We start from the raw sequence: 21,854 nt of genomic DNA on the forward strand, positions 1-21,854 counted from the left end.
AATTTCGACCACTATTGTTCTGTATTAAAATAATTAACTCTTTGAGTCAGATGTGAAATGTGGTGGTGGGTGGAGGTTCCAATTTCTTATGCACAGCTGGTGATATGTGGTAATCTTTAAACATCTAATTAATATGCACCTGTTAGTTCAATGCAAAAAAGATATGTAAATGAGGTTGGCAAATCACTCACTGATTCATTAGGCCTAAGTTCGTTTTCTCCCGAATTCAAAATTTGGGTGTTGGAGTTGCTAGTGGTGCATCCTGTCGCTGTGGGTTCCTTGTCATGTCTCTATGTCTCCTTTGTCCAGTGTAGCCATCTTTTCTGCTTCTTTCTTTTGATTTTTCATTATGAAACTTGATCGTTATGACTTGGTTAGATATAAAAAGTGCAGAAAATATTAGTTTTTCATGATATGGATCATATTCAGTTATAGTGTGTGTAAGTTACTACTGTTTGCCACTAAACTGATTTCTTTTGGTTCACTTTTGCAAGTTTCATAACAATTCTAGGGTTTATATTTATGTCTTATGTTTTATATGGGTATCTCCGGCAGGTTTTAAATATTAGTATTTTTTCATATTTAGACATATGAAACATTTTCAATTGTTATTACTAACGGATTCAAATCTCTATTGAATGGGAAATCATTATCACAAATTGCATTCTTCTTTTCCTCACAGTATTAGTGCTGGTTACTACTACTCCATGGGTTTGAATGTCATTGTGTATGGTTGCCATCCATATATGTATCTTTGTTCTTCTTCTACACTGAAATCTAAAATTGGATTATCTCATTTGCTGGTGGTGGCTGGTAGAGGAATGTCGTCTTTCAATTTTTCGTCTCTTCAATTGACTATTCTACTTCGCTTCTTCTTTGCCACCATCCCCTAATTTTTTGTGATTTGTCTCTGCCGTTTTCCCTAGCTTATTATTGATTGCATCTATTTTCTTATCGGGGGGTCATGGGTTCAAGTTGGTTAGGACACGGCAGTGAAGAAGAAAGAGGGATTGTTGGAGAAGAGAAAGAATTTGATGGAAGTGGGTCAATGAGTATGGGTGAAGGTCCAACTGGAAGACTAACTAAATCTTGTTTTTGAGAAGGTGTGTTTGGCAATGTTGGGCTGAGTGTATGGAATTAGACATTTTTTATGACTAAAGGCAAAATCATTTCATAAAAAATCACATTTCTAGAAATCTCAATTCTTTTATCTTCTAAAACATGAACAATATATCCTTTAAAACCATGTTGAAAACCAATAAACACAGCCTTTTTGGCTCTTGGATCAAATTTTGATCTGTTTGTCATTAGGGTAGAAACAAAACATAATCATCCAAAAACTTTAAGATCATGATAATTTGGTGGATGATTAAGTAAAATTTCAAATGGTGTTTTAAAATTAATTGCGGATGATAGAACTATGTTAAGTAAATAAACAACATGTTTAACAACATAAGACCAAAAAGATGATGGTAAATTAGATTGAAATATAAGAGCACGAGCTATATTCAAAATATGTTGATGCTTACATTCCACCCTTCCATTTTGTTGAGGAGTTTCAACACAACTACGTTGATGAATAATTCCCTTTGAAGCATAAAAATCATGTAAAATGAATTCTGATCCATTATCAGAACAAATAGCTTTGACTTTAGAGTTGAATTGTGTTTCAACTAAAGTAATACAATTTTTTTAGATGATTTTGCACTTCTCCTTTTGATTTTAATAAAATAATCCATGTAAATTGACTAAAATAATCAACAATAGCAAAAAAAATATTTATGATTATGAACAGAATTTTGTCGAAACGGACCCCAAATATCAAAATGTGATAAATCGAAACTTGCATTAGCTTTGTTAAAACTTTGAGAAAATGAAAGTTTCTTTTGCTTAGAAAGATGACAAACGTCACAAGCCTCATCATGATGCATAGAGATAAAAGAAAAATGTTTATGTAAATGATTAAGTCTTTGTCCTGAAAGGTGTCCTAAATGAAAATGCCATATATTTGAAGGTGTAATGGGTGGGGATTGGATGGAATTTATGGAATGTGTAGTGGATAAATTTTTACCAAAATTGGGTTCAAGAAGATATAATCCCTCTCTCATTCTGCCAAAATCAATCGTACCCAAATTGTTGCTCTGCAGAGTGCAAGAAGAAGATAAAAAAGTGAGTTCACATTTGAGTGCTGAAGTAATTTTTGAGGTAGAGATAATATTAAAGTTGAAATGAGGTAAATAAAGAACATCATGAAGAACCAAGAATGGTAAAATTTGAACAATCCCTTTATAAGAAATAGTAATTTGAGAACCATTTGGTAAATAAACAATAATAGAAGAAATTTGTGTGTAAGAGATGAACCAAGAAAAATTTGATGCAACGTGATTTGTGGCACCAAAATCGTCCAAGTGTTCAAGAATGAATCTCGATTTGAAAAATTGTTAATAATAGAAAAATTACTAAAAGAACAAAAATAATGAGTAGTTGGACTTGACAAAAGCCTAAGTTGGTTTGAATGACGAGTTTCTTTATTGGAAGAAAGTGCCATGAAAGAAGAGTATTGGGTTGACGAGAGGTCCAAAAGAGGCTCCTCATGAAGTTGCTGATGTGCCATTTCTCCTTGACCTAGGACAGAGTAGAGAGGCAGCTCCACAATTCAAAGAAGATCTAAATTGGTTGGTTTATCCATCGATATCAGCAGAACTTAAAGCCGCTCTGATACCATAATAAAATTGTGAAAGAATAAGAAAAGAAATAAGATAAGAAGATAACATAAAGATTAAGAATCGAAGTTTTTTCCGTTGAATATACATAGTTGATTTTATGTTGCTTTTAATACTTTGAATTGATTTTATGGTTATCGAATCTTTCCATTTTTTCTTCTTTTTTTCCTTGTGTATTGCAGCTGGTATATAAGAGCAACTCCAATGATAAAATAAATTGGAACCTCATTCAGACAAAGATGACACTTCTGAAGTGGTAGAAATTCAACTCAAAGAGACTTGTTTTCTTTCTACTATAACCAATAATATATAGACATGTGTTAATTAAATTAAAAGAAATTAAATAATATTTTGTTAATAAAATTAAAAATTCTTTATATACATGTATAAGATGACCGTTACATAATATGTATTAACTTTATATATATTATACTTTACGTATATAATTAATTATCATAATTATTAATAAATTAAATATGATTTAATTATTTAAATAATAATTAATTAAATAATTAAATCATAAATAATTATGCTAAATTAATATTAAATATTATTATATTAAATATTATTTAAGTAATTTTACAAATTAGAAAACTTACCAAAAGCACTTCCATCCCCACCCCTAACTTTTGTTGCTACTGTCTTGAATGTGTCATCGTTGGCGCATATCGACCGATGAGAATTACAAAATAATTTTTTAGTGAGTTGTTTATTTTTATTTATAAACTTTGGAATGCTAACTACATTACAAAACTAGCCGTTACAAAAGTAGCCATTGAAAGCTAGTCGTTACTATGTTAACGTTACTGTTAATAAATTAATATTTTTTTATTCTATATATACTACTTACATACACTTCTATTCTCGCACTTTCTTCTATTTTTCTTCATCTTCTTTCAAAGTTTACAAAATCAAAGTTCTATTGATTTTTTTTGTTCAAAAAAATGAATCCAAACTAACTCCACTCTTTTTTCAATTACTTACAAAACTTTTCTCAAATTCTGAATACTCAAAAATCTCAAACTTCAAACTCTCAAATTCCAAATCAAAACTTCACAATACCAAATATATTTCAAAATCCAAATCCATAAAATCTTCCTAATTTCAATTTTCAAGCTCCTTATAATAATCAATTTCCTATCTACCAGCCACAGAATCAAAATTCACAAACACCATATTTTTCAGTTTTATCCATATTTAACCCTTCTATTGGAAATATTACTCTAACATCCTTATCGTTTTCAACTCAATTCAGTGCATCAAGACATAGGTCATCTGATGTTGGTGGCTCTTCTGACCTATCCCCTCAGACTCTGATATAATCTAGTCTAAATTCGTAATATTCAGATTTTGTCAACCCTCATGAATTAGATGCTATCAACTTCAATGATAACATTGAAAATCGTAGATAAGATGGTATTCAACACTGGCAATGGGAAGATGATGAGATGTTTATTAGTGCATGGTTGAATGTTTCAATCGACACTATAGTTGGTACCGACCAAAAGGGCAAAATATTTGGAGTATAATTCACAGATATTGTGTGGAATTCAGCTCCGACATAAAAAGGGGGCGGTTGCATGTAAAAACAATGGTATAAGATCAATAAGACTGTTGCATAATTTGCTGGTTGTTACAATCAAGTTAGTCGAAACATAAGGAGTGGTTCGGACGCTGAAGATATAAAGGAGTTGGTCTGTAAACTTTATTCCACAAATTATGGTAAAAATTTTACTTTTAAGAGGCATTGGCATATGCTTCGTTTGGAGCAAAAATGGAGAAGCCAACTACCTACACAAAGTGGAGGCTCAAATAGAACCAAGGTTAGTGCAACTGGAGCATACTCATCATCATCAAATTTAGAAATACCATTGGCTGACAAAACTAGTGTGGACTCTCCCGTTTGCCCACAAGGAACAAAGAAGAGCAAGAGAAAGAGTAAGGAAAAAGCAAAAATGTCTGAAAAGCTTGGCAAAAGAAAATAATCAGTTGTTAAGAAATTATCTCTCATGGAAGATATTAAGAAAGTTAGAGAAAAAGAACTAATGGATAGGAAAAGAGAAAAAGAAATAGATATGCAAATATTTAATGCTGTTACGTCTACAATGAGTGAAAAACAACAAGCTCTTCATGAGATTGCATGTGAGAAAATAATCAATAAGTGGTTTACTTAATGGTTCTTGTATTCGTAGAGTTAAGTAGTATGTTTTATTTTTATTGCATATTACTGGTATGTGATGTAGTCTATTTTATTTATTTGTGATGTAACTTTTTAAATTAGTCAATATTATTGTGCCGTTAATTTTAAGAAAGTGACCGTTGCAAAACTAGTCGTTTTAAACTTAGACAAAAATAAACTAGCCATTAAGTAGCCGTTGCAAAACTAGCCGTTTTAAACTTAGACAAGAAAAAACTAGCTGTTAAGTGGTTGTTGCAAACACTACAACATTTTGGGTCTATGGCCACGGGTTTTTTTGTCACGGTAAAAAACCGTGACCATACCGTGACCATAGACCCTCTATGGTCACGGTTTTTTACCCTGACAAAAAAAATCTATGGTCACGGTTTTTACAGAAAGAGTGACCATAGGGTACCTATGGTCACGGATTCTAAAAAAGAGTAGCCTAAAAGGGTCTATGGTCACGGTTTTGTGGGGTGATCTAAAGGGGTCTATGGTCACAGTTTTTTACAGTGACTAAAAAGGGTCTATGGTCATGGTTTTGGGGGGTGACCTAAAGTGGTCTGTGGTCACAGTTTTGAGGGGTGGCCTAAAAGGGTCTATGGTCACGATTTTTCAAAAAAGGGTGACCTAAAAGGGTCTATGGTCACGGTTTTGGGGGGTGACCTAAAGTGGTCTATGGTCACGGTTTTGATGGGTGGCCTAAAAGGGTCTATGGTCATGGTTTTAGAAGTGACCTAAAAGAGTCTATGGTCACAGTTTTTTACAGTGACCAAAAAGGGTCTATGGTCACAGTTTTTTGAAAGGGTGACCTAAAAGGGTCTGTGGTCACGGTTCTGGAAAGTGACCTAAAGATATCTATGGTTACGGTTTTTGGAGGTGGCCATAGAGTATCTATGGTCATGGTTATTAGGGGTGGCCTAAGGCGGGTCTATGGTCACGGTTTATTTTTTAAAATTCATTTTTTATTTTTTAAGCATCCCTCCATAAACACCGTCATTTTCCCTCTACCACCCCCCCTGCCCACAAATCCCAAAATTCTCCTCCCTCCCAACAAAATCCCCATTCCCTCCTAATTAGTAACTTAGAAAAAAAAAACAATCATCACTTCGTCACAGCCCCCCCATTCTCACCGTTTTCCTTCGAGCCCGCCCCTACCTTCGTCGAGCTCCTCCCAACCCTCTCCATCATATGTCGTTTCCCTTCCTCCCAGCCCCTACCATTGTCGTTCACCTTCCTTCCAACCCCTACTTTGTCACAGCCCCCATGATCGAAGAAGGCAGATACCCTAGCATCGCTAAGCTCCTCTAGCGCGTCTCACCGCGAGCTTCCTATCACCGCGAGGAAGAAGAGTAGGTGTCGCGCTCCTCCACTATCCAGCTACTGTGGAACTTCGAAGAGAGAGAGAGAAAGCGCATGAAGATGAGAGAGAGGGGTCAATAGCTGAGCTCGTGTCTGTCTCCGTCACCGTCACCGCCTCCACTGCCGTCACCGCCGCCGTTGAAGCTCTGCTGCGGCTGCTGCTGCCGTCTGAGCCATCGCCAGGGGAAGCCGCTGCTGCCGTTACCACGGGTGGAGTCCGCCGTTAAGTTGTGCCCCGTTCAGTTTCACTGCAAGCTTTCTATCACAAGAGCAAGTCTGATTATGTGAGCAAGTCTTATTTGAAGCAAAATCCTCTGGGTAACATTCAATCTTCTACTTTAGGTTGAAGTATCTTCTAAGTAACGATTGGACAAAATAAAATATGTTTTTATCTGAAAGGGAATGAAGTGTAAGTTTATAATTTAAAAGAGAAAAAAAAAGAAGTAGAGTTTCCATTATTCTAATTTTGCAATATATTACAAGAACTATATATGTAATTATATAACTTCTTAAGTAAAATTATTTTGTTTTTCTTTTCTTTGGATTCAATCTGATTATCTGTAACACTCGACCTAAAATATAGTACTTAGCATATATAAGTAGGGAATACATGCTATACACGGTTAAGGTTAATCAAAAAACAACTTAATTTTATTTAACTCAAAATTTGGTTTAAACTCCATGTTAGTGTTAGTTGATTAGGTTGCTGTTTGATTAGGTTAGTTTAGTTGAATTAGGTGGTTAAGTAGTCAATTGATTTTGTAGTGGATTTAGGTTTGAACTCTGATTTTTATTCTAGCTGAAATTGGTTTTCCTGTGCTGGTAAAGACTTGCCCTGTTCTAATTTAGTTTCCTGCTACTGCTTCATTGATCTGCCCTGTGCTAAATTAGTTTGCTTGGTGCTGTTGGTTAGGTTTAAACTGTTATTGATCCTATGTTGCTATCTCATTGATTTACTTTTGTGCTAAACTAGTTTATATGATGCTGCTGCATAGTATTATTGTTGCCTTATTCTTGTGTTGGTTGCTGCTGGAATGAACAGATTCTAAATTATTTGTGCAGTAGTGATAACTTTGATGAATTTCTGAGTCTAAGCTATCACTACTGCTGCATTCTTGCAATAGCTGCTGTTTGAAGTGAATGATGGTTGTGAATACTTATTGAGTGTTGTTGTGGATAAAAGTTTCCCTTCTTTTGCTGCATATGTATTGCATCATCAAAAATATTTTTGCAAGATATCTAACATGTTTAATTTTTTATGTGCAGGAAGACATGATGTGATGAAGAAAATATGTTTCATATAAATATCACATGGGATGGGTCTTACAATGACTTTAGTTATGTAAATGTAATATTTTGATGTGTTATGTACTTTTTGAGGTATTACATGTAATTGGAAAAATTACACTCTATTTTGATTTGTGTTATTTAGACTAAAAATTAAACATATCTCTCTTATAATGAAACTTTTATGAGTTAGATTTCTTGAATTTCTTATTTTTAGATTTATTTTGTGATTATTATCATTTTGGGATGTGATTGTAATTTAAAAAAATTGAATCTCATAAACAACAACAGGCTATAGTCACCGTTTTAAAAAACCGTGACCATAGATAAGGCTATGGTCACAGTTTTAAGGAGGGGTGACCATAGAGGCTATGGCCACGGTAAAAAACCGTGACCAGAGATAGGGCTATGGTCACGATTTTAAGGAGGGTGACCATAAAGGCTATGGCCACTGTGAAAAACTGTGACCATAGATAGGGCTATGGTCACGGTTTTAAGGAGGGGTGACCATAAAGGCTATGGCCACGGTAAAAAACCGTGACCATAGATAGGTTATGGTCACGGTTTTAAGGGGGTGACCATAGATAGGGCTATGGTCACGGTTTTTTTGGAGGGGTGACCATAGATAGGGCTATGGTCACGATTTTAAGGAAGGGTGACCATAGATGCTATGACCACGGTGAAAACCATGACCATAGCCTTATCTATGGCCACGGTTTTAATGAGGGGTGACCATAGAGGCTATGGTCATGGTAAAAAAACGTGGCCTAAAGTGTCAGATTTTAAAAATTAAAATCGTGACCATAAAAACCGTGACCATAGATCAAAAAACTGTGACCATAGACCTATGGCCACGAGAGAATAGACCACGGTAAAAAATCGTGACCATGGGTCCAAAACTGTTACCATAGATCTATGGTCACCCTTTTTACTTTACCGTGACCATAGGCATTTTTTTGTAGTGAAAACTAGCCGTTGAGAAGTAGCCACTTGTTGCAGACACATTTATAAATATCAACTATCAATGATTCAACAACTCCATTTTAACTCTAGTTTCTCATCTCAAAAGAATACTAAAAAATACATTTCAAGATATGGCTAGAAAATTTGATGATATGTTTAATGAGGCTTTGTATGGTAAAAGAAGATGACAAGATAATACACTCATGGATAATTGGATCGATGAGTGTTTATTCGATGATTCAGAAGAAGAAGATATCGATAGAAGCTCTATCCCAAATCATCATAGATGGATCAATAGAGATCGAGAAGCAGGACATGATTGCCTTTTCCAAGATTACTTTATAGATGAGCCGATGTATAATGCTGACATTTTCCTACAGAGATTTCGAATGAGAAGATATATGTTCCTTCAAATAGTAGACACTCTCTCAAATGTCTATCCATATTTCCAACAAAGGGTCGATGCAACTAGAAGAAGAGGCTTGTCACCACTCCAAAAATGAGATACAGATATTAGCATATGGCGTAGCAGCTGATGTTGTTGATTATTATGTGTGCATAGGCGAGAGCACTACAATTTAGAGGTGCACAGACCTGGCCCGGCCCGATCCCAAACACTTTAGGGGATAATTTGGTGTGATTTCATCGGGTTTAGGGTCAAGTAAGGGTCTCAAAAATAGACCCAGTCATTATTTCGGGTCGGGTCCGGGCCATAGCTCGGGTCACCCGAAGTCGGCCCGGTCATCATACACAATTAATATTTTGTGTTATTAGTGATGGATCATGACTATTCTTATGTGAAATTTAAGTATTGTAAACCTTAATATTTTGTGTTATTAGTCATTATAAGACTATAAGTTAATGTTTTATGTTTAGAATGCATAAGACTTTAGACTAATACATAATATTGTGTTATTTGTATTGATTTAAATATTTGGTATTATTAGACGATATTAGTATTGATTGTGATTTTGCTTTAGTATTGATTGTGGTTATGCTTTAATTTTAAAGAAGGGTTGGTTCTTGTTATATTTTTCTAAGTGAATTTTACCATGTTAAATAATGGTTGGAGTCTTGGAAATTTGGATATTTTTACATGTTAGCTTACAAGAAGGTATCAACGTAATGTAATGTTAATGGCCCGGTTTCACTCGGTTTTCACCCGGTATAATTGTGGCCCAAAAGTGTATTGGTTTCATTGGGTCTAGGATCGGGTTCGGGTCTAATAAATAGATCCGGTGTATATTTCGGGTTGGGTCTGGGTCTCATCAAACCCGGCTTCACCCGACCCATGTGCACCCCTACTACAATTGAATGCATGAAAAATTTGTTGAAGGTGTCATTTCGGTGTTCGAGGATGAATACTTGCGAAAACCAAATTCAAATGATGTACGACGCCTGCTACAAATGGCAGAGGGTCGTGGCTTTCCTGACATGTTGGGTAGCATTGACTGCATGCATTGGCAGTGGAAAAATTGTCCAAAGGCGTGAAAAGGTATGTACATGAGTGGTTACCGTGGGGTTGCAACCATAGTACTTGAAGTTGTAGCATCTTCAAACCTTTGGATATGGCATGCATTTTTTGGAGTTTTTTGTTCAAATAACGATATCAATGTATTAGACCATTCACCAGTGTTCAATGATATTCTAAATGACCGTGTTCCGGAGGTAAATTATACTATTAATGGTAATAATTATACTATGAGATACTACTTAGTAGATGGTATTTATTCTGAATGGGCCACATTTGTCAAATCAATCTCAAAGCCGCAAAAGGAGAAACGCAAGTTATTTGCACAATACAGGAAGGGAAAAGAAAATATGTGGAGCGAGCATTCATAGTATTGCAAGCACGCTTTACAATTATACGTGGTCCAACGCGCTTTTGGAAAAAGAAGAAGCTTGTAAACATAATAAGAGCTTGTATTATATTGCATAATATGATTGTTGAGGATGAAAGAGATACTTATGCAGGAAATTTTTCTCAAGGCTTAGAGTACGACGGTGTCGAAAATGGCTTATCACGACCTCAGTTGGGAAAGGAAGATTTTGCGCTATACTATCAATTTCTCCAAAGAAATGCCCAACTTCAAAATAGGTAGCAACATAGACAGTTGAAAGATTCTGGGTAGGGGGTGGGGGTTGGTCTCATGCAAGGCCTTCGCAGCAGGAAGAGGCGGTTGTAATTTGAAAGGAAAGGCCCTTTGTATAGGGTTTCAAACCTGTGCACCCTGATTCTAAATTTCTATGTTATTACTCAAGCCTAAACTTATTGAAAACTAAAGCGCTAACGTTATAATAATTATAAAAATAGCAACCTTTCGCCTTATAAAACAAAACAAGTTTACTTACTAAAAAAAGGAAAGCGGCAACAAGCACCTTCTTTCTCACTTTCTCAAAGTCAAGTTTCTCGCTTCTCGCTTTAGAAAGATTGCAGCGTTACTTAGCGCTTCTTGACTAATAACATCATAGAAAGAGTCAAGGCTCCACTTCTCTTTTACGAATCTACAACTCTCTTTACTGAGCGAGACTCCATCAGTATCCCTACTAGTGGTTTTATTGAACATATATGGCTATTTTATAATGCTTGTCGTTAACTATAGAGCTTAACTATATTTTTTTATATTAAGTAATTTTTCAAATTAGTGTAATCTCAAATTATATATTGTGTATTATTGTTATATATGAAATTTTTTAATATTAACATTTTTTAATAGTAAATTATTTTTGAATTTATAAATTTAAATAATATTATTGAAAAAAAATAGTAACTACATTAATTTTAATTACTTTAATTAATTAATTAAGTGGGACCATAACATGGACTAAAGTTAGTTCCTCCTAATGGAAAAGAGAGAAATGGTTTGATTTCCTATTTACTGTTTATGACGTAAAAACTGATATGGAATTACTTTTTATGACTAGTAGGTCATAAATAGAGACCGTGATGAATTCTCTACTGGAGATGGTCTAAGTTTTCGATTCTCCATATTCTTCTCCCAATATATTGAAAACGGTGTGCGGCATTTTTCCCATAAACTACTTTGGTTAAGTCAGCTGACTTCAGATCGTTTATAGGCTTTGGTAAAGTGAAATAATTTTTTTATTGTGAGCATATTGAAATCTATCGTATTTAGAGTATAGGCTATAGCCCCGCTTTGATATCTTAGATTCATAAATTATTTAACATCTTGATGCATAGCTATATTTTTTTTTCATGCCCCAATGTATGCTCACAATTATTATAAAATTTTTGTTTTTATTTAATAATTAACTCATCTTTTTTAAAGCATTTATTAAAATTTTCTCGGGTCTTTGTTTGGTAAAATGTTTGACTCTATATTTAGATCATTATTTTTTTACTACCTTGGAAAACGAAAAATAGAACCATCGTTGCTCATTTTTCAAAGTTTGGTTGCGTTTCATTATTTATGGCCATAACTACATGTTAAAATGATTGTCTCCATGTATTTTTTTTAATAGAGTTCATCAGTGTTGTTAGAGTCTCTCATCTTTGTTCAGATTATTTGTCTGAAGCCTATAGTTTCTCTTTCTCCAAACTTGTCTTCCAACACAGAAAAGAATACCCTAGTTGTTTTTTTCTCTTTTTTACATACCCAAAAATTATCCTCCTATTATGTCTCATTCTTCATCATCACAAAAAATCCCTTTGACATTTTCCGGTAACAAATATTCCGATGGAAGTGCATCTTCTTCCAGTACTGGTTCTCTATTAAACACTCCTGACACCAACATAGAAAACTCATCGATTTGATAATGTGGTTCATGTTCTTCCAATGGATATTATATTGAAGATCTTTTTGCTATCTGACGGTGCAACCATAGGGAGAGAAAGATGCATGTCTAGAGATTGGTACCACTTTCTTACTTTTGAAGAAAATATGCGCCAGCATTATGTTATCAAGAGAGGTGATGCAGTTGTCATCCACCTTCATAATCCATTGAATGATGATGATCATTGTAGGCTTTCTCTATATGATCTACAAACTCGCAGCGAGATCCCTTAGGCCAATCCCGTTGAATGTTAGTGGTTATCGCTTTTTGGTTCTGCCCAAGGTCATCTGTCGTTACGTGTTTCATTTGATTGTAGAAGTAGTTTGTTGTTCGTATGGAAGCCATTTTCTGCTATTCTGAATGAGGTCGTCAATCCTGGATATTTTGGTTTTCCCCTAAATCACCGTCCTGGTTTTTCGGTGTATGCTTATGTTACAAGTATTCAAAACTATGATTATCACTTCGTTTGTTTGATAAAGAGTAGCTTACTAACTAAGGGGTATGATATGCATGTATATGATTTGAGGAGTTTTCACTGGAGTGATCCTCGTCACACACCCTTGTCTGTTGATAGGATTTCTGATCAATATGCTGTGTATGATAACACAATTTTCTATGTAAATACTAAATAGTGTGTGCAAATTCTTCAAGAAACCCTTCTCTGTTGTTTGTTATTCCATTGCAAGAAATTCTTGGGATCAAATTGAGCTTATTAATTCAGCATGTGTTGAGAATTTTGTTTTGGTATTCACTGCTGATTGTTTACAGTGTTCTTCAAGGTATGGGTTGCATGTTACAACTATCAACATTGGAGCATCTGGTGAAATGTCATGGGGTTATCAATTCTACATTTCTGATGTTTATTTAACTGACACTCCATCTATCTTGTTGGGATCTCACCTAATTGGCATGATTCATTCCATTCAAGATGTTGATTTCTTCGATCCGTTTTATGGGAGCTCTTTCTCTCTGATTCATTTTCGTAGTATATCAACGATTGATTGGATTCGAAGATATGACGGTAGCATGCAATGGAAATCTGTTGTTTGTTTCAAAGTTGTTTATGGCTATCGCAGATTTTAGTGATATTTGCACTTATTATTTGATGTAATGTTTTTTGCCTTATTGTTTATGTTATCTTTACTATTTCATGTTGTCTCTTTTGTCGCGTCTAAGTTTTTTTTATGTAATGGTCTATTATTTTCCCTTTTTTATTAAGACAATGTTAACCATGTTATCTGCAATGAATACAATGTTTCCTTATGTCCAACCTTGCTGAAAAATGTTATATACACTTTCTATTTATGAATATATGTTTGTCTTTTGAATAACGCTTACTTTGATTGGCTCATTTCCGGTTTTACTTAAAATAACATTTTCTACATGCTTTTTCATTTAGTTTCTCCTACTATGTATATAAAATTGGATTTTTTATTTCATTATTGAGGAAGAAAGTGAGATTTACCAAGTTTTTAGAAAAAATGGTGTTTCACAGGACTCTGGGAGCGTGTTCTTCAGGAAACACAATACGCAAAGAACGTATTCCTTTGACAATACGCAAAACGCGTATTGCTTGCATGGTCGACACGCGTCAAACCCCTACAAGTCCGTGAATAAGGTGAATAATTACACACTCTCTCTCTCTCCAATTTGCATACACCTTCTCCAATTTGCATACACCTTCAGCCACAGCCACAGTTTCATACTTTTGGTTTCCTTTCCTTCTACTCTTCAATGCTTCCTTGGTTCCATACTTCCATAGTTCCTCCTGCATGAGACTTCCATCTTTATTTGCCAAGCCTTTTTTTCTTCCAAAAATTAACAAGTTATTTTGATAATACTAATGTAGTTAGTAGATTAATTGTGTCTATTTTTTTATTCTGAAATAGAAATAATGTGATAATAATATTTATAGTTATTATTTAAATTGAATAGTATTTATTTATTAGTGATAAAAAAAATACATAATTAAAGATTATACTTTTATTATATATTTAGATGAATGATGATGATGTTAATTAGTGATTAGTATTAAATATATTTTAAATTTAAATATAATTTTTAATTTAAGTTATTTAAATCTGAAAATAAAATATAATTGTGAATTTAATTTATATTTTAAAAGTTCAAATTTAAATAGATATTTAAATATATTTCAGTTTTAATTTTATATTAAAATTTAAATTTAAATATATTTTGAATTTACATATGTATGTAAATTTGTCATTAATATATCTCATGTTTGTTTATAAAATTAAATTTAAATTTAAATATATTTAAATATATATTTAAATTTGACTTTAAATTTGACTTTAAATATATTTTGGTTTTAAGTATTTGAACAAAATTTAAATATATAAAAATACATATTTATAATTTAAAATTAAATATTTTTCGAAATTAAAGACATATGTCTTTAATTATATTTTGGTTTCCGGTATATATTTAAATTTGAATGTGAATATATTTAAATATATATGGTTCGTGGCATTACACGTTCTGAAGATCATATTGTTGAATATCTTGATCGTCCACCATATGTAATTATTTTTTATCTTTGTTCATTTATTATTATTGTTGTTATTATTATTGTTGTTATTGGTGTTGTTGTTGTTGTTGTTGATACCCATTATATTTTTCAATTTGTTTCAAAATTCAAGAGATTTGGGATCAAGATATCTCCACCAAGATGTGTATGATCCCCGAATTGAAATCGAGTTACGGGATAGTGGATATTATCACATATCTTAGATACTAGGAAGACTTACTTTGCACAATGCACTTATCAATGCCTTGATTGGGCGGTGGCGCCCAGAAACTCACACATTCCACCTTCCACACGATGAATGCAGGATTACCTTAGAAGATGTTGCAATGATTTTTGGACTCCACACAGATGATTTACCGGTGTTAGGATTTACAGATAGCAGTAGTAGTAGCCTCGAAAATGAATTATTGATACAATTTGCGACAGTACCTACTGCAGCTGATCACAAAGAAAGTGGTGTCAAACTTGCATGGCTCCACACCCTAAAGTGGCGTATGCAGTTAGATATTGTCCTAGGCAGACAAATGTATGTAAAGATTAATATATTATTGTTGTTTGGCAAAAATTTATTTTGTGACAAGTCTGGAATGACAGTCCACTAGAAGTTCTTGCCTCTGCTCCGTAATTTTGCTGAGATTAGGGACTTTAGTTGGGGTTCTGCTTGCCTGGTACATTTGTATAGGATATTATGTCGAGCATCACGTTATAATTGTAAAAATGTGGATGGTCCATTGGCGCTGCTTTATGTATAGGCTTGGGAACGGTTACCGTTCCTAGCACCTGTGCGATCGCAGCCAAGCTTTCCGCTTGCATGCAGGTAAAGTTACTAATCTTAATATAACATGTTACTATGAATTATTTAATATATATTGTTCAAATATATTATTTAAATATATTGGTTTAGTATAATATAGTTTCATTTTATTTCAGCTGGATTGTTTGGTGCTCGCAATTTCATGGCTGTAATAAGTGGATCATCTCGCATATTAGGCAGTTAATAGATGATATTCCTACAGATGGGGAAAGTTTTTTTTTATTACGTTTATTAGTTTTATTATTATTGTGCATTGTTTTGTAGTTATATTTATATCTTCATTTTGTTATGCTTTTGCAGTTTGTGTGGAACGCGTACAGTCATGAACATATGGGAAATATTGTAGTTCCTAATGAAATCTTGCAACATCGCTTAACATGGAGTGCAATCGTGCCACTGATATCATTTGAGTGCATTGAATGGCATGCATCAGATAGGGTCAAAGGCAATTTGGTTTATAGCGGGAAGTTCCTAGTGAACCTATGATGCTTGCAGAAGCTTATAACGTGGTCCTGACTGGACCAAAGAACAAAGATTGGAGAGATGAGCATTATGCGTGCATACATTATGAGATGGACAAACCGTTTGACCTTCGTTTTGGTTGGTGATCTCGTAGTGCACTATCAAGCATCTTAAGTGTATATGCAATGGTATAATGACGAATATGGGGCTCACCTGCGTTTAACTAGTTATGTTCCACAGCCACAGTCACAACCACAACCTATCATGCACGCATACTTCAATTATAATTTTTTACTCAGGAAATGACAATACGCAATATGTGAATTCACAATACGCAGTCTATGTCTTTTCAATTTGTAATATGTGCATTGACAATACGCAATCTGTGTATTGACAATACGCAGACTGTGTGTTGTCACTTTAATATTAAATAACACAATACGCCTTCTGCGTATTGCTGTATAAATATTAAAAAAATAGAATCCGTCCTTTGTGTATTGTCGTCATGAATGTTTAAGCTGGAATCCAGCCCTGACAATTCGTCCTCTGCGAATTGTATTGCAGCCAGAATTTTGTAAAACACCCTCACTTCCAATATTAAGGCATTACACCAAATCTTTTACAATATCTGAAAAAATGAGCTTATAAATTTCCGTCCAATTTAATGTTTTGTTTATCTAATCTAATTGTTTCTATGTTTATTTCTTCTGAATGATTATACTGTCAGCCATCTTTCAAATGTAAAGCTAACTACCACCAATCAATTCATGCAGTTATTATTTTGCTAATATTGTCTTTTAATAAATGTGTTTCTTTTTTCCATAGCAATTGCATGTGATTGTTATGATTATTTTCTCCTAATGAGATTTCTTTTCATTTGGTTAATTTCATTTCTATTTTTTAGCATTAATTCATGCTGCTTGAATTTTCTATTGATATAATACAACAATTAATCCAATTTACTTTTACTCTTTTGCAAACAAAATAATTTAATCTTTAAGATTTTTATGGCGATAAAGCAGATTCATTCTAGCAACTTAATATATTACCTTATTTGTTATTTGTATGCACAACTTACCTTTTTTTGACCACCTGATTCATCTAATCTATCATCTGTTTATCTTATTTTATACCATATTTTATTGCTTACTTCAGATCATACATAGGTTATTGAAAAACATTGATGATCACAACTTGCTTAAAGGCAAAAAATTGTTGAGTAAGAAAAAAAAGTTACCCAACCTACTCTTTCATTTATATTCTTATAGATCTTTTGTTTTTTTTAATAAATGACTCCAGTCACCTCAACTCAGAGATAATTCAATCTATTACTTACTTTTACTCTTTATTGGTAAAATGTTCACTACCATTACTTCTGTTAAAAAAACTCTATATACTATTTACCATTTTATCTCTACTATTTTTCTTTAGAAAATTTTCATTCTACAAAATAATCTTTTGCAATCAATATTTTTTCATGTGATAACATATTGTTTATAAAACTCAACTAAATATTTTCTATGTGATAAAATATTGTTTACTAAAATCCATTAAAACAAATAATTTGTCTGCTGATTTGTTTGTATTTTGAATTAAATATTCTATTAAATTTACACCAATGATAAAATTATATTATTCAAAAAAAATACCGTTAGATGCTTTCTTTATTATTACTATGTGAATTTACCAAATCTTTCATTTACAAGTATTTTTTCTATTTGACTATTAATTTTTGTGAATGTCTATTATTTTTATATTCAATTAAATAGTCAATTTACACTATTAATATGTATAACAATTGATATTAATAAATAATTTTTTTTATCAAACAATACCAAAAGAGATAAGTCTCAAAATTAAAAAGTTGCCATGATATGACTTCACATCTTTACACACCAAATTACTTTGTAATAAAATATTATTTCATGCTATGTTGTTAGGTACTACTTAATACTCCTGAGATATTCTATTGTATATAGATTGTTAGCTAGAGTGTGTCCGTTAGAGTAAGGGTGCTAATCCTCTTGTATATATATATATTTTTTTTTGAAGTAAAAAGTGCTCAACACATCAAGGGTGGAGCAACAAGAAGTCTAGTAGTAAAAGACAACTCAAAGTACACACCGGCATCGAACAACTCAAAAAGTAAAGGACCCTCTAGTCATCTTCGGCATTTCCATAAATAACCAAAAGGTTCACCACCAAACCACTCCTCTGATAGCTTAAAGGACCTGTTTATAATTTCCACCATACCTAAGGCTTGATTATTGAAGACTCTACCATTCCTTTCTAGCCAAATTGTCCAAGGGACAGCAAAGAATCCCATGAACCATCTCTTCCTCTCATTCTTTCTCTGTGAATCATTCGTCCAGCTCTCAAAGTGTTGCTTTAGTGTACCTGGCATAGTCCATGTCCTTCCAAAAGCGTAAAGCCAAACACACCACACCTGCCACGTGAGCTCACAGGCAATAAACAGATGAAAAGCAAACTCTACAGACTTACAGCATAAAACACACATATTATCATGCTGGTCAATGACACCTAATCTGCATAGTCGTTCCATAGTATTCACCCTTTCAACCAATACAAACCAAGAAAATAACTCGATCCTTGGCGGGACAAAACCCCTCCAAATAGCACTAGTGAAACTATAGCTTGTTATTTCCTCTGAAAGAACTGCTTCCTGCAACACCTGCACAAAGGAGTTAGTAGAAAAAATACCAGTTTTATCAAATTTTCAGACCACCTTGTCCTCTCTCTCAGTTGTTAGCCTTACAGACTGCAAGACTTCATGGAGTTGGTGTAAAAGTTCTAACTCCCATTACAATAACTCTCTCCTCCACTAGAAGCTCCATATCCATTCTAACCCATCCCAAAATTCGCAGTCCCCTATAACAGATCCTTTAAGGTTTGAGACCGAGAAGAGTCTTGGAAACTTATCTTTCAACATACCACTAGGCAACCAGGCATCCTCTCAGAACTGGATTGTTCTGTCATTCCCTACATCCATAGACAAGCTTCTGATAATTTTCTCTCTAATTTGTGGCTCTCTAATTTAAAGCTGATAAATATCCTTCCAAGGACCCCCTCTTATAGGGACAGGCTGACCACACGTCATCTCAGAAGGATTCATACTATGACAAGAGCATACAACTCTCTTCCACAAGGGGCAATCTTCTTTCGAAAACCTCCACCACCACTTAAATAGAAGAGCTGTATTCCTGATCACTGCATCTCCCATTCCTAATCCACCCGCCTTTCTAGGAGCCATCACTACCTCCCATCTCACTAGTGGCATCCCAACCTTCTCATCCTCATTACTCCACAAGAACCGTCTTTGTAAGGAGATCAACTTCTCCGCTACTGCCTTGGGCATCTTGTACAAGCTGAGATAGTATATAGGCAGGCTATTAAGAACAGGTTTAATGAGAACTAGCTTACCCGCTTTATTGAGGGTCTTTGCCTTCCACAAACACAACTTTTCTTCCACCTTATCAATCACTGGTTTCCAAGTCTTAACTAATCTCGGATTTGCTCCCAGAGAGATGTTTAGGTATCGGACTGGTAGAGAGGCTTCCTTGCATCCCAACAAATGACACATCTGCCACGTCCATTCCTGTTCACAATTAACTGGGATGAAACTGGACCTCTCAAAATTAATATGCAACCCAGACATCATCTCAAAGCAGCGCAGTAGACGCTTGTAATTCCTGACAGTCTCTTCCTCTGGAGGACAGAACAGTATAGTATCATCCGCAAACTATAAGTGCGACAACTCAATGTTATCCCGTCCAACCAACAGTGGAGAGATGCGCCCATTCCTCATCGCCTCCCCAATCATTCTATGAAGGACATCAACAACCAGCACAAACAGAAAAGGAGACAAAGGATCTCCTTGTCGTAGGCCCCTTTCCATTTTGAAAGGCTTAGATGGAGACCCATTTATAAGCACCGACATAGACGCAGAGCATACACACTCCTTAATCCATCCCCGCCACCTTTGGCCAAATCCCATCTTCTGTAGAACTATATCCACAAAACTCCATTTGACCCTATCATAAGCTTTTTGAAAGTCTAGTTTAATTATCATTGAGCTCCTTTTTCTTGACTTAACCCACTGCACAGTTTCACATGCTATCAAAGCTCCATCATGAATTTTTCTGCCTTGCACAAAAGCACTCCGAGTCTCGCCTACTAAGCCTGGCATCACATGCCACATCCTCCGAACCAACACCTAAGATATGACCTTATACACTCAACCCACCATACTAATTGGTCGAAGATCTTTTATTTCAGTAGCTCCAACAACCTTTGGTGCCAATGCCACCCAAGTAACATTCAAATCCCTAGGTAGCCTAGCTGACCGGAAGAACCCCATCACTGCTTCAATGAATTCCTTCCCAACTTCGTCCCAACACTTCTTAATGAAGTTCATATTATACCCGTCACACCCTGGTGCTTTTGTTGACTCACAATCCCACACTGCATTCCTTATTTTTTTTAGCAGTTGGCATCAACTCCTATCCTGTTACCTCTTCCTCAGTTATCTGCCTCACAAGCCCATCCCGAAAACCTATATTAGGGGAGATTTTCTGATGGTACAAGTCCTTATAGAAGTCTTTTATAGCAACCTAATCCGGGATTGATTCTTCACTAATCTTCCATGGATCCTCAAGGCATCAATCCGATTGTTCCTCCTCCGTGCCGAGGTTATATTGTAGAAGTACCTAGTGTTTTTGTCCATCTCTTTAGCATGTCTGGATCATGACATCTGCTTCCAATGTAAATCCTCTTGTATATATATATGGATAATAATAATAATAACAAGCACAACGAAAATTTTCATTCCTTAACCTTTTTTTTCCTTACTGTTTAACCATAAAGTATTGTGGGGAAAATTCTTTTTTAACAAAAACAATTTTTTTGAAAATAAGTGTATTCTTCTTTCAAATATGGATTAAGCTATTTTATATCCTGATAAATTTGTACAATCTTTAATCTATGTTTTTTTTTTAATTTCAAGTTATAGGAGTATAATTTTTTTCCTATGATACATCTTTTTTTCTTTAGCCAATTTTTTATGTTTAGATAACCAGGTGTTATTTATCCGAGGAAATAAAATTTGATTAGCTTTTAAATTTCTTTTCATCTTTTTTTTATTCCACTCTTTTTGCATAATGTATTTCATTTTGGCTAAGTTATTCTGTTATGTCTAAGTTATTCAAAATTTTTCAAAGTCGAGATATCAAATACTTATAAATTTAAAATATTTCATATTTTATGTAGAAAAACAATGGATGAATCGTGAAATACCATACAAGCATACCTCACTGTATAAATGAGATTTGTGCAAACACAGATATGATTCACTGTATTCAAAAATTTTTGATATATTCAGATAAAATCTCCATAAATTCGGCTACACCAATAGCTGAATCGACATAAAAGTAGCTACATAAAAGTGGCTAAATAACATAGCCTGATGCAACAAAAAAATATCCCATATAAAAAGTAAAGAAAACAAATTATTGAAGCAGAGCAATAAAGACATAACAACAATAAGTGAAAAAACTTAAACATACCAAGAATAAGGGTAGAGAATAGGAGTGGTAAAATGGGTCGAATCCATCGGGCAGACCCGCCGAACTCACTAAAAAGGTCGGGTCGGTTTAGGATTTGAAACCCACTAAATAATAAAAAAATCCATCAAACCTGTACTGC

Source organism: Arachis duranensis, chromosome 3, assembly GCF_000817695.3.
Source record: "Arachis duranensis cultivar V14167 chromosome 3, aradu.V14167.gnm2.J7QH, whole genome shotgun sequence".
In the NCBI taxonomy this organism is placed as follows: Eukaryota; Viridiplantae; Streptophyta; class Magnoliopsida; order Fabales; family Fabaceae; genus Arachis; species Arachis duranensis.